The following is a 9,549-nucleotide window of genomic DNA, read 5'->3' as shown; positions in this document are numbered from 1 at the left end:
GATAGTTGGGCTTTGTGCTCAAACCCCATGGACTCTGCCTGAGAACAAGGCTGTGAGACCCTTGGCTCACCACCTGCAACTGCCTACCGTGGGGAGAAGGAAAATCTGTCTCAGAAGGTGTGAATGGCTCTCAGAGTGGGGAAGGGTGGGGACTGCCTGGATAGGAGCTTCTCCAGAGCTCAGAGCTGAGGACCAAAGCGATGTTTCTGCATTTTGTGCTTCCTCATTAGCTCAGCCCATGAGGCTCAGGTTGAATTTGGCATCAAAAAAAACCCTGAATGACGAGAAAGGGCTCCCTGCTAGGTGTTAGAGCTGCCTTCTTCCCAGCTCCAGGGGTGGTTGTGCTCTTTGCATAGTTCCCTAGCTTCCGGTTGCTCAACTTGTAGCAACACAAGGTTGTGGTGGATGCTTTGTTTCTCTTTTCTTTCACTGGCAGGCTGCCATTCCCCTATTTCCACAGCAGTCAGCCCCCACCAGCCAGCAAGACCTGGCTGATCCCCACCTGGATCTTGCACGTGCCAGACAAATCCCTGAGGAGCATGAGGCTTTGGGAGAGGGGCACTTGAGGAGCAGCTCTGCCTGGCTGAGGCCATATGGCTGGGTGGGCTTTGGGGGAAACCCAAGGAACAGAGGACATCACCCTCCTGGTTTCCCTGGGTGAGGTCTGGTAGCCTCACCTGGGACTGAGGCTTCTGCTTCAGCCTGGTTCCCCGTCTTCCTGCCTGTGCTGGTGTTGCTCAGTTACTCAGCATGAGCAGCAGAGGAGTTTGTTGAAGAGGGAGAATCGTGCAGGGATTAAAGCTGTCAAGGTTAAACAAGGTGAAGCTATGGCTGGTGGAAGGTTTCATGGGAAAAACAAGGTGTTAGGGACAGGACAGGATGGCAGGGGAGAAGAGGCTCCCCAGAGCTGCCTTAGCACACAAACCAACTTCCTCTGCCTTGCCTTGGAGAGCAGCCCCAGCTCAGCATCCACCAGACCTTGCCCCACTCTGAGGGCACCTACCAGGCGTGCTGGCTGCAGGGCTGGTGTGTGCAGAGCCTGTGATAACAGGCTGATAACAGGGGTCCCACTGATCACCCCCCTGTCCAAACACGTTTGACTCTGATGCTCTCCAGTTGCCCACACACTGCCTGAGGCATCTGTGCAGGCTCTCCCCCGGGAGGACAGAGCTGAGCATGCAGCAGGACCTGCAGCTCCCTGCCCTTCTCGCCGGTGGGAATGGATTCCACACTGGCAAGCGAGCAGGAGGAGCCTGGTGACCCCCCTGCTGCAATCGAGGGCTCACTGTGGGTCCCAGTGGTAACCCTGGCCCCGCTGCTGTGCAGCTCTCAGGGGAGAAGCCCGGCAGCAGGGAGATGGCTCAGCCCATCTCTGCAGGGTCATCCCCAGCCTCCCGGCCCGGCAGGAAGAGGGGTCCCTGGCGGCCCGTGGGAAAGGCCGGCTCAGCAGCATGCTGCATTCCTGCAGCCATCCCAGCGGCACCTCTGGCCCCTCTCAGAGAGCCTGCAGCTGCCCTGGAGCACCCAGAGCCTGTGGAGGGTCCTGGGTCCTATGCTCACCACAGCTCTTGGACAGTGCTAGGACCCTCCTGTTCCTCCACCCCCATGCAAACTGTCATTGTCTCCAGTGTCGTGGCAAGGCTTTGCCATCTGTAAACCCCATGTTGCCTGGCTTTGCTCTGCAGAAGCCCAGCCCCACCAAGGGGCAGCCTCTGTGCATGGTGCTGATGGTCCCTTCCCCACCCTGGGAGCTGTGCCCATGGAGAAGCTCAGGGAGAAGCTCATAGAATCACAGAGTTGTCAGGGTTGGAAGGGACCTCAAGGCTCATCCAGTTCCAACCCCCCTGCCATGGGCAGGGACACCTCACACTAGATCAGGCTGCCCAGAGCCACATCCAGCCTGGCCTTAAAAACCTCCAAGATGAGGCTTCCACCACCTCCCTGGACAACCTGTTCCAGTGTCTCCCCACCCTCATGGAGCAAGAGCCCAGCCTGCTTTTAGCTCTGCTTTGTTTTTTTCCTTTCTTTATTGTTGGCTTTCCGTGCATGCAGAGGCCATTGTACGCTCTGCTTCCAGAGCTGCCAGTGGCATGGAAATGTGGACATCTCCACAGCTATCTGGGCAGGTACTGAGGGACATGTCTGGGAGGACTCCAGCCTGCTGCAAGGGGCTACCCCATAGAGGTTTCCCCCAGAGCAAACCCCAGCCCCAGTTCCAGCTCCATCACGGTGTAGACCTGGGTGTGAGGGCAGTGTGTGAGTAGCTTGGATGTCACCTTGGAGGAAGGGACTGTGTCTTCCCAACCTCTATTCTGATCCCTTGATGTAGGTCTGACAGCCCTCATCTGCCTCCTGCCCCCTCTCTGAGTGTTTTGTGTCCTTTCCAAGCTGTCAGCAGAAAGGTCTCTTTCTCCAGCCTTCCCTCCCCATGGCTCCCTTGCCCACACACAGATGCAGAGCCCCTGGTCCTGACTGCTGCTTCTCTGATGGCTTCCATCAGGCAAGCAGCTATGGTTGTGGGCACACCAGGCACATTGTGTTTGCTCAGTGCTCTGGGCCCTACTTGTCACTGATGTCCTAAATCCAGTGGGGCTGATAGCCTTGGCACAAGCCTTTGCTCAAGCTCTGCTTATCCTCAGAGCTGGAGTACTGCTGGTCCCAGCTCTTCTCCTGGCAGGGAGGAGGCTTGGAGCTGGGTCTGAGCTCAAACATGAGTGGTAGGAGTCCACAAATGTGAAAACTAAAAAGCTAATTTAGTTATTTCTCTTCTTTTTTTTCCTCTTTCTTTTCACAGAGTTTCACATTGCTAGAAGATAAAAAAGATGCAGGTAAGCTGTGGCAATGCTTTTTGGGGCTGGAATGCTCCCACTGTGGGGTGGGCAGGAGCTGTGGGAGAAGAGGACCATCCCCTCTAGGTTCTTCTTCCACAGCATGATTTCCCCCAGCACTGTTGTTTTTCAAAGGGAGTAGCAAAGGCAGTGCAGGAGGGACCCCTGAGATGTCCTCAGCCCCTCCTTCACCCCATCCCTTCCCAACCCTGCCTGCACACTCAGCGTGGCTGCACATGCCAGAAATCATCAGTTAGCAGTGGGAAATCCCAGCTGCTGTGTGGAGCAGCCCCGTGGAGGGGCACGAGTCCCCTCGTGCTGTGCCAACACTGTGAGCTGGCCCAGCAGCAGCTCTGCTCCTCTCTGGCTCCTTTTCAGTTCCTCTCTCATTGTGATGAACAATGTCATGCCCTCCAGATAAGCTCATTAGGAGCTCCAGAGCTTGCAAGCACCGTGCTGGAGGAAGGAGGGTCTCCCCAGCTTGGACCCCCACCCCCCCAGCTGTGTGTGATTGAGATGTCTCACCAGTGACAGCCTGGCAGCAGGACATTGTGGAGCAGCTCTGGGCTGTTCTGTGGTTGTTGTACACCTCTCCATGAGGTGCTTCTGTCCAAACCAGCTCTCTGCAAAGGCTGGGGGGCAGGACTGCCTTCCTCTGGGGGGCTTGTGGGTGCTGGGGAGGCTGGAGGCTCACAGGTGATCTGCAGGAGGAGGAGTGGAGAAGGTTTGTGCCCATGGGGCTGGGGATGGAGAAAGGGCTTGTGGGCTGCTGGATTGGGCACAGACAGATGCTGGAGCCAAACTTGTCTGAAACAGCATTGTCAGTCCTGGCTGCTGCCCAGCTGAGTGTACAGAAATGCTCTGGATCTCAGAAGCCCAGCCTGGTGGGAATGGAAGGGACCTCTGGGAATTATCCAGTCCAACCTCTCTGCTAAAACAGGGTCACACACAGCAGGTTGCCCAGGATTGTGACCTGGTGGGTTTGGAATCTCTCCAGAGAATGAGACTTCTCAACCTCTCTGGGCAGCCCTCAGTCTGTCTTTGGCCTCCTGTTCCACCCCAGAGCAACAGCTCTGCTGCCCAGCTCATGGGCAAGATGGGTAGAGGTGCTGCATTTGGTAATTTCACAGGTTGCTCTTTACTCTGTGACATCTGTATACCTGGCCTGGTCCCACAGTCAGCTGGTAGCTTTCAGCAGCTCTGGGAGTGCAGAGACCCTGGAGCACTGTCTGCTTGGTGTCAGCTCCTTTGCTTTTAGCACAGAGCTTAGAACAGGTCCCTCAGATGAAAGCTTTCAGCCTCCAGCACTGGGAAATGGGAATTGCCACCTTGCCAGGAGCCCAAGGCATGTGCCTGTGGATCTCTGAGCAGCCCCTCTGACTGGAGGACAATGATCTGGCTTCTTGATTTTCACCCATGTATGGGTTGGGTGAGCTCTGAGCCCAGCTGGCACAAGAGCCAGGGAGCACAGGAAAGCCCTGGGTGACAAAAGTGCTTTGTGAATGGAGCTTCAGAGGTGGTCTCTGAAGAGAGACCTGGGTGGTCTCTCCTGTCCTTTTAGGGGAGAGGTTAACAACCTGAGTATCAAGAGCTTGTTAAAAAGGGTTAGAGCCTTGTGCAAGAGGAGAGGGGCAGGGAAGACTCCTACATCCCAGACCAATGGCTGGGATTTTTGGGGGAAGGATGTTTACAGGGTTCCCCCCCTTGTTTTAAAACTGCCTGTAAAATCCCAGTTATCCTGGGAAAGGCTCAGACACATTCACAACAATCCCAGCTCACATCTTCCTGGCCTCACATCCATGTCCCATCCTGGTGGGCTTCCCACTGCTGGAGGGATGCTTGGCCACTTTGGCATCACACCTGCGTGGGCTCTGCAAGCAGGAGGAGCAGGAGCCCTTGCTTAGGTGAACAGCTGCAGAGCTTTGCACCAAAGGGTTTGTCACCTGCCATCCAATGCATTGACTGCTCAAGCTTCTTGGTGTCACTGCAGTCTGCAGCAGCATGGTGCCAGTGGAGCAAGGTTGAAGATCTCTCTGTCATGTGAATTACTCTGGCCTTGGAATTGGAGCAAGCCCAAGGCCAGTCCAAACTCTCCACTGGGGTTTTTAAAGCTCTGAATAGAATTATAGGATCATAATTTCTTTGGCAGAGACCTTTAAGATCATCAAGTCCAGCTGTTAGCCCACACTGCCAGGTCACCACTAAACCATGTCCCTCAGCACCACATCTACACAGATTTGAACGCCCTCCAGGGGTGGTGACTCCACCACTGCCCTTGGAAGCCTGTTCCAGGGATTTACAACCCTTCTGGGGAAGAAATTGTCCCTTGTGTTCAACCTAAACCTTCTTTGGTGCAGCTTGAGGATATTCCCTCTTGTCCTATCTCTTTTTTCTTGGTAGAAGAGACAACACCCACTGGGCTCCAGCCTCCTTTCAGGGAGTTGTAGAGACCCAGGGCAGTCACTTGTTGTCCTCATAGCTGACTGTCCTCAGAAGATGCTCTGACAAACAGAGGTCACTTAAGGAAGCATTCACAGTGGTCTCAGGAGACACCATTCTGTCCCTGATGCTGTCTTTGGGCTCCAAGAGGACCTCAGCTCTCAAGACAGTGGTAGAAGGCAGGGTTGAGTTTGTTCTCTTTACCCCAGTAACTGTTGGGAATGTGTCTCTCCTGGGTCTCCCATCACTTCCCAGATCCTGCCCCTGATCCTCCCCTGCAGCAGTGCTGTTCACCCTGCATGTCCATCAAACTCCCTGAGCTGCTTCCTGAGGGGAACCAGACCTGTTCCCGACTCCCAGACCCCATCCCTGCCTGGGAGGATCTGGAATGGGGCTGCCACAGCCCCTTCCCTCCACAACAGCTGTGTGAAGACTCTGCTGATTCCCACCATGATTAAAACAGCTCAGCCCTGCTCAGCCCCTCAGCACTGATGGTGGAAAACACTTGGATCTCATCTGCCTTCCCAGAGCTCACATTTCAGCAGGAGCAGAGGGGACTCAGTCTCCCCTGCACACCCAGGCACCCCCAGGCCGTGTGGGACCCCTTGCCTGTTGACTGGCCCCGAGCCATCTTGCTGGAGCAGCCCCAGCTGGGTTTCCATGGATTTTCTAACCCTCTGCTTCCTCTTGGACCTTCATTTCCCATGCATTGTTCTGGACAAAGCAGAAAGGAAAAGGCTCCCACAGCAGCTGGGCACGCGAGAACTGTGTCCTGCCAGCAAACCCTGCCCACAGCAGCAGCAGGGGCAGGATGGGGAACATGCTCTGCAAATGTTGTCAAGCAGTGGCCTCCTCTGACTGCAGTGGGACAAGGAGAGGGCTGGTGGCTTCCTTCAGTGCAAGCAGGCAGTGGTGACAGCCCAGTGTTTCAGAAGTGGGTATCTGCGCCTGGGCGTGGGGAAACAACAGAGAGAAGCAGCACGAGGGACTCTGCTGAACTTTTGCCCCTGCACAAAATAATAAGGCTGCATTTACCCAGCATCTGGATCTCTGAGAATAACCTGCTAAATTTAGCTGTTGTTGATATGTTGTCACAGCTGAGCTATTCTTCTTCTCTCCTTACATGAAAATCCCTTCTGCTGGCTCGCTTGGGTTGGAGCTCAAGCCCAAGCCCTTCGTTCCTTGCCTGGCCTGTGCCCACATGTTCAATGCCCTGTTTTGGCAGGGGTGGGGGAAGAAGAAGGTGGGGATTTGGGTCTGCTTTTCTGTCATTGAATGGGCTGAAAGGGAGAAGGAGCCCAGGGGCTGGCAGGGTGGGTGTCTGCACTGAGATGGGTGTGCAGGGACTGTGCGTGCTCCAGCTGCAGCATCCATGCAAGGGAGGAGACCAGAGGACATCCCTGGCTTGAAAGCATGAAGTGGGGTGCTGGTTATGGTTGCAGGGACCTGCTTCTGCCCTCCTGGGCAATGGCTGGCTGCTGTCTGGTGGAAAATGTGGCCAGGGGTCTGGACCCGAGGGAAGGGGCAGGAAGGCAGAAGTGAATGTGATTAGCAGTGGTTGTGGTGTGACATGTATGGCTCCTTCCCCTGCAGGGCCACCTCTGGAGTCAGTCTCAGGCTTGGCTGGTTTAATCACACTGAAACACCAACCTTGGTGCCAAATTATTCCAGGTCCCTCTTGGGAGCCTGGGTGGGTGGGTGGCAGCCCCCAAGCTCCAGCCCTGTGGGTGCTGGCCAGGGAGCAGCAGCTGACCCACGCTCTGAGCAGCCCTGATGCTCTTCTGGTTATTTTCCATGAAGGGTGAGGATTGTTTCTCAAATACTTCTCAATTTTCCTCCTGTCACAGCCTCTGTGGCATTCTCCTGTCACTGGGAACTGATCCCCTGCCTGGCCTAGTGCAAAGCCCTCAGTGATTAGCTCTAAATAATCTAAATAGTGAAATAGCTCTAAATAATCTAAATAGTGAAATAGCTTTAAAAAACAAAGCAAAAAGGTAATTCCCAAACAAGAATTTGTACACTAAAAATCCCCCTGCCAGGGCAGCTCCTGAGCAAACAGCCAGTTTAGGTTTCTTTCCACCAGATGTTTTCTCAGGAGCTGGGGACAGCATCTCCTGAGGCTTGAGACACCATCTCCAGCATTTCCTTTGCAGCCTCCTCAGTCAAGCCCTGAGGTTATTTCTGACCCACTGAGCTCTCTGATACCTGTTTACCCATATTGATTTAATTTCCCCTAGAAGCTGAGCTGGTGCTAAAGCCTCTGGGCAGAGCCAAGGCTGCAAGCTCTGATGTTCCCTGCCTGTCTCCCATGGGATATTTATTGGCATTTAGAGGCTTTCTGGGCTGCTTCAATAAAACACAGGTCTGGATGCTGAGCTGGGCACTGCCTGTCCTGGTTGGTGCCTCCCCAGCACCCAGCCACCTTCTGGGAGCTGCTTTGTGCTGCTGCTCTTTGCAGCTCCATGGAGATGGATGGTGGCTCCCATATGAATCCATGGAGCAGTGTGTGTGTGTAATTACATCCTTGGTTAATTAACCCAGGCAGTGGTTAATCACTGTGGCAGTGCAAAGGACTCCTGTTAGTCTCTTGGCTGACAGCAGTTTTAAATGCTTTTGGGCTCTCTCCTGTCACCTCTTTCAGGCCAAACACAGCTCTCCTTCCCCACTGCTTCCTCCCCTCAGGGTGGGCTGCTCAGCTCCCCTGAGGAATGAGCTGAAAATGGGAAAGTAGAAACAACCCTTTAGAAGAAAACCAAAACCAGAGTGGCCACACTTCAGTTTTTCCAATAAATGATGGTGGGGAAAAGATTTGGCAGAAGGCAGAGGCTCCTCCACTCCTGAAATGAGGTCCTTCCTTGTCCTTTTTTTGTCTTCTGCCCATAAAAATTCTATGACTTTGAACCCAGAGATGGCTGCAGGAATTGATCCCCATCCCCCAGCTCATCCTCCATCCTTCTAGGGCTTTAATTTCAGGCTCTGGGAGTTTTTCTGTTTCCTGCAGCTAACAAAATGCAGATTCTGAACAGCAGGAGCCTGTCACGACTTGGGGGATTTTCTTTGAAGGCCAGAAAGGAAGAGCCTGGGTTAGGGGGGGGGGGAGGAGGGGGTTTGCCTCGTGTGGGCTGGGGAAGGGCAAAGAAGGAGCTGGGAAAAGCCTCCTGTGACCACTTTGTGCCCAGGATGTTGCCAGGTTTTGCCAGTGCCAACAAGGAGGGATTGAGGCAGCCTGGGAAGAAACTGCAGGCAAGAAAGTACATTTATATCCATGTCCTCTGGGTGGTTTGCATGGGACAAAAGGGTCAGGAGGGAAGTTTCAAGTGTGGTTACTTCCTTGAAACGAGAAAACACACTGAAAGGTCTGGCTGTGCAAGGGCTTTGCTTTGGGAAGGGCTCTGACGTGTGAGCTGCATTAAAATGCAAAGGAAGATGATGTTCCTGGGTCTGAAACTACCTCCCTGTGCTTTGGAGAGAGCAGCCTGGTGTAAGAGGAGGTGGATGGGGCTGAACACAGCCTTTGTGGGTGCCCTGCAGCGCTCCAGTGGTTTTGTCTTCAGGGCAGGTGGGGAAAAAAGGTGTGAGGTGTTCACAGTCTGGTCATGGTAATTCCTTCTCCTCTTAATGAAGAATTTCTGAATCCTGCCTGAAGCATCCACAGTGCTTTGAACACCAACCCACCCCCAGGAGGGTTCCCAGGTATGATGATGCTGTGTGGGACCAGACTGCTGATGTTTGAGGTGGATGCAGAAAGAATGTGAATAATCATCACACTGACTTTGGCACCTAGTGCTGGGCAGCCTTTGGTTCCTGATCCAAGCAGGAGCTGTGTTGGTTCATATCTGCTGGGAGCCAAGGATTCCTGGGGGATGAAAGCAGCTCCAGTGGCACCACAATCCTCTGTCTCTACTTCCTTGCTCTGAGCAGGAGGTACCAGCCTGGCAGTTTACTGGGAGGGTCAGCCTGGACTGGGGAGGGGAGCTGAGGAAATATCAGTGAATGCAGATAGTGATGGGAAGAATCAAAAGAGGCTGCCAGTGGAAGGGGGGCTTCTTGAGGGTCAGTGCAGCAGAGGTGCAGGAGGCAGAATACAGCCCCAAAACATGGGCTAGAGGGGTCCAGAGTTTGGCTTTCCTTTTGAAGTAAACCAGTGTGGATTTGGTGGTGTTTTGGCTCTGTGTCTTTGCTGCCTGCTGTGTCAGAGCAGGATGATGGAGGTGTTCTGGTATGGGCAGGTTGTGTCTGTGGGTGCCCCTGAGGAAAATTGCTGAGGTTTAATTTGGTTTAT

This window comes from Indicator indicator, chromosome 17, assembly GCF_027791375.1.
Source record: "Indicator indicator isolate 239-I01 chromosome 17, UM_Iind_1.1, whole genome shotgun sequence".
In the NCBI taxonomy this organism is placed as follows: Eukaryota; Metazoa; Chordata; class Aves; order Piciformes; family Indicatoridae; genus Indicator; species Indicator indicator.
The sequence above is the reverse complement of the archived record's forward strand: the minus strand, read 5'-3'. Positions refer to the sequence as shown.